The sequence below is a fragment of the Zingiber officinale genome, chromosome 2A (genome assembly GCF_018446385.1).
Source record: "Zingiber officinale cultivar Zhangliang chromosome 2A, Zo_v1.1, whole genome shotgun sequence".
NCBI lineage: Eukaryota > Viridiplantae > Streptophyta > Magnoliopsida > Zingiberales > Zingiberaceae > Zingiber > Zingiber officinale.
In genome coordinates this window covers 52501709-52505941 of record NC_055988.1, presented here as the reverse complement: position 1 = coordinate 52505941, position 4233 = coordinate 52501709, and the positions used below count along the sequence as shown (strand labels likewise).

Below are 4233 nucleotides of genomic sequence, written 5' to 3'. Positions count from 1 at the left end.
CAGATCTTATGCATAACATAGCATACATGATAGATCCTATTGCATAAGCATAATGTATCTTATCCATGCAAATCCTCTTGTCTTTTGTGCATGGACACATAGCTTCGAAAGATGAATTTCATGCCTCATAGGTATGAAACCTTTCTTGGATTCAAGCATGTTAAACCGTTTTATCATTCTATCTATATATGTCGACTGTAAAAGATCAAGCAACCTTTTTGATCTATCTCTATAGATTTTCATCTTGAGGATGTAAGTTACTTCTCCCATGTCTTTCATAGAGAATACTTTGGACAACCAAACTTTAATTGACTATAGAACTGACACATCATTTCCTATAAGTAATATGTCATCAACATATAATATTAGGAATACGAACACACTCCCACTAACCTTTTGATACACATAAGGATCATCTAGATTTTGTGAGAAATTAAATTCTTTAATTGTCTCATCAAAATGGATATTCCAACTCTTGGATGTTTGCTTTAGTCTATAAATGGACCGTTGAAGCTTACATACTTTATTTTTGTCAACAGATGTGAACCCTTTGGGCTATATCATATACATGTCCTCGAGCAGATTTCTATTAAGGAAAACTATTTTCACATCCATTTGTCATATCTTATAATCATGATGAGATGATATGGACAGGATTATCCGAATGGATTTAAGCATGGCTACTGATGTGCGTAGATCTTATACTCTTTTATGCATATTTTGACACACAATTACGTACTTTATTCATGATTGATTTATGCATTCTTACACTTTGTAACATATTTACAGCATACTTACTCTTCTATATTGGGGATCTTCTCTTTGTGTGCATTTATATTGATAGGAATCACTTTTGGAGCGAAAAAGGCCATCGTCGATGAATCAAATAGCAAGCAAAAGATATTGGTATCGGTCGTGTGATCCAACACGGTTGTGTGGCTGGGCCAGAGGAGGAGCAGCACACGGCCGTGTGATCCCACATAGCCGTACCACCCATCCAGAGCTGAAGAAGCACACGACCGTGTGATCCCACACGACCGTGCAATACATCCAGAGCCGAAGAAGAACACGGCTATGTGCATCTCACACAACCGTGTCACTTGACCCAAGGCCAAGGTGTTGTTGGTCGTCTGAATCTCACACGACCATGGCACGGGCCATGCCAGGCCCGTGCCCTAGCCTATAAAAGGGGCTTTAAACCTTTTCTGGAGGGGGGAGCCGCCAACCTTGAGAGAATTATCCTGGTGTCATTCCACACCATCCTTGACTATCGTTCGACGATAGGAGATAGATTCCATCATTCCTTCAACATTGGTAGCGAAGTATTGGACCCAAGGATTACTCGACGTCATTGGATAAGCCTTCTTCTCTTCGTTGGGGTTTGATCACTTTATTTCTCAATGTCTTTGGATTCTTTTCTTTCCTCTATGGCATGGATTCATTGTTCTAGGGCAAGGGAGTAGTTGTGGTTGTGTTATGATGTAAAAACTCATGGTTACGCCTTTTATCTATCTACATGATATTGACTTGCTTTGTATCTATTCGTTCTAATGTGAATGAGATGTTTTGTCATGTTAGATCGAATGTTTGTGTATAAATTGTTGATCTCATAGAAGAAGTGCCTTGGATCGTATACCCGAGGAGCCCTAGTGACAGGGGTAACCCGTTTACGGACGTCTATCCCTTGAAAGGAGAATCAATCCTCCATAAGGAAGTAGGAAACCACACCTAATTTCTATCTTTATCTTTACTATTATTTACTAGACATATATTCCCTGTGATCTATGACCGAGGTGCCCTAGTGTTAGGGGTTAACCATTTCTGGATTTCATTAGAATCATCTCTATTAAATAATTAGGGATAATAAATCTAACTTGCTACAAGTGCATGCTAATTGAAGGTAGGAAATTGGTAGATCATGATACATTAGTAAACACTACAATGAAACCGAACTCCTAGAATATTCCCCAAACCGATATATTCAATACATACTCTAGTTCTCTTTTCCTTCTTCTAAGTTTCTTCTTTCTTTCTAGATAGTAAATTTTCAACAATTGATAGTTTAGCTAATTCTACGTGAGCGATTGCTATTGCTTATAATCAGTCCCTATGATTCGATATTTTTTATTACTGATGACATATTCGTGCACTTGCGAAAACATAAAAAGTTTTTGGCGTCGTTGTTGGGGATTGCGCTTATAACATTAGTGATAATCATTTGAGTTAGACTAAATTTTTATTTTCTTTATAGTTTAAATAATTCTTGCAAATTTTATTTTGAAGTTACATCTTGCATTTGCTTACTTAAATTTCTACATTTTTATTTCTGCATTTTGAATCTCCAGCATTTTCTTTTTACCTTTGAAAAATTTAAAAACTATGTTCTCTTATTGCATTTGGATTGTTTGATACCCCGTTCTTACATGCGAAGAGCTAATCTTGTAGGAAAACTACTGCCATTCAACCCAGAGATCGATAGAACTTTTCAAAGGAGAAGAATCCTGCAAAGACTCCAAGTAGAACAAGAAGCATTGGAAATGGTTGACAAACCTTTGAAAGACTACGCAACACCTTATGCATGTGGGCTTCGGTCTAGGATCACCAGGCCACCAATTGAAGCTAATAACTTTGAGATAAAGCCAGTAGTAATCCATATGATCCAGCAGAATCAATTTGGAGGAGGACCAAATGATGATTTGAACCAGCACTTGGAATCATTTTATGAGATCTGTAGCACAATGAAGGTGAATGAAGTTCCACCAGAAATAGTGAGACTACTACTCTTTGGATTTTCTTTAAGAGACAAAGCCAAGCAGTGGCTTAACTCCTTACCAGCAAATAGTATAGCATCCTGGGAGCAATGTGAGCAATAATTTTTGGACAAATTTTATCCACTAAGCAATACAACTCACATGAGGAATCTAATATCAAGCTTCAGACAGACAGACTCAGAATCATTATTTGAAGCATTAGACATATTCAAGAGTATGCTCAGACAGTACCCTCATCATGGGCTTGAGAAGTGGTTAGTCCTACATACATTTTATAATGGCATCAACTATCACACGAAGGCGCCCCTCAATTTTACAGCGGGAGGGGCATTAATGAACAAGAGCTTAGATGAAGCCGAAGACATCATTGAAAATGTACCCTTGAACCATCATCAGTGGGCATCTGAAAGATCTGGAGGCTCCTTTTCTGGGAATCAAATCAAGGCTTTAAGAAAATTTGATGTAGATGCAATCACACTCATGTCGGTAAAGTTTGATGCTCTGACCAAAAAGTTTGAGACTATGGGAAATAACACTGCCAATGCAATGGTGTGTGTGTGCGAGACTTGCAGAAGTACGGATCATGCTCAAGATAATTGCCCCCAAGGGCCAATCTCTGCACAAATAAATTAACTTGAACAATGTGATGCAATAGTTAGTTATAATCAAAGACAGAACAATCCGTACTCCAACACTTACAACCCTGGGTGGAGGAGTCATCTAAATTTTTCTTATCGGAATAATCAGGACCAGATACCATCCACAGGAGCAAAGCGAAGTTACCAACCTGGGCAACAAACTTATCAACAACAACCATCACAAGGCTATCAATTATCAAGAATAGAGAAGATGCTTGAGGAAATTCTTACTGAACAAAGGGAAATGAAGAATGAGATCAAGCAATTAAATCAACTCTGAAAAGCACCAAAAGATGCAAGATAGCCAGATCGCTTAGATAGCCCAATCATCTTCAAGAGCACAAGGCACATTCCCAGGAAAACCTGATATTAACCCAGTGGAACATTGCAACCGTGTTGAATTAAGGATCGGACGGATCTTGGGAGACCCCCAAGTAACTACACCGAAAGGGATTGATCTTTAAGAAGGACCCTCTCCTCCTACACCAAATTTGGTCCAGAACAAGGACAAGGAGGAGATTACTAGGAAGGTTGAAGAGACTTTTCCATTTCCACCACAAAGTTAAACAATTCATTTTCCTTAAAGATTAGTAATGTCTCAAAAAGATGAAGAATTCTACAGATTTCTAAAAAAAAATTAAGGAGATTTGCATTGAGGTCCCTCTTATAGACGCCCTTCACCAGATACCAAAATTTGTAAAGTTTTTGAAGGGAATCATGTCAAACAGAAGGCAGAAAGGTGAATTTGAGACCGTAGCATTGACAAAAAAGAGCAGTACTCTGCTCACGACAATCACTCCTCCAAAGCTCCAGGATCTAAGAAG

General features: G+C 38.3%; 1 non-coding gene across 1 annotated transcript; it reads right to left on the bottom strand.

The window, feature by feature from the left end:
• Positions 1-2909: 2909 nt before the first annotated feature.
• On the bottom strand, positions 2910-3016 carry LOC122044747. The gene has a single exon (XR_006129759.1). It is a non-coding gene; the product is annotated as a small nucleolar RNA R71 (small nucleolar RNA).
• Positions 3017-4233: the final 1217 nt, after the last annotated feature.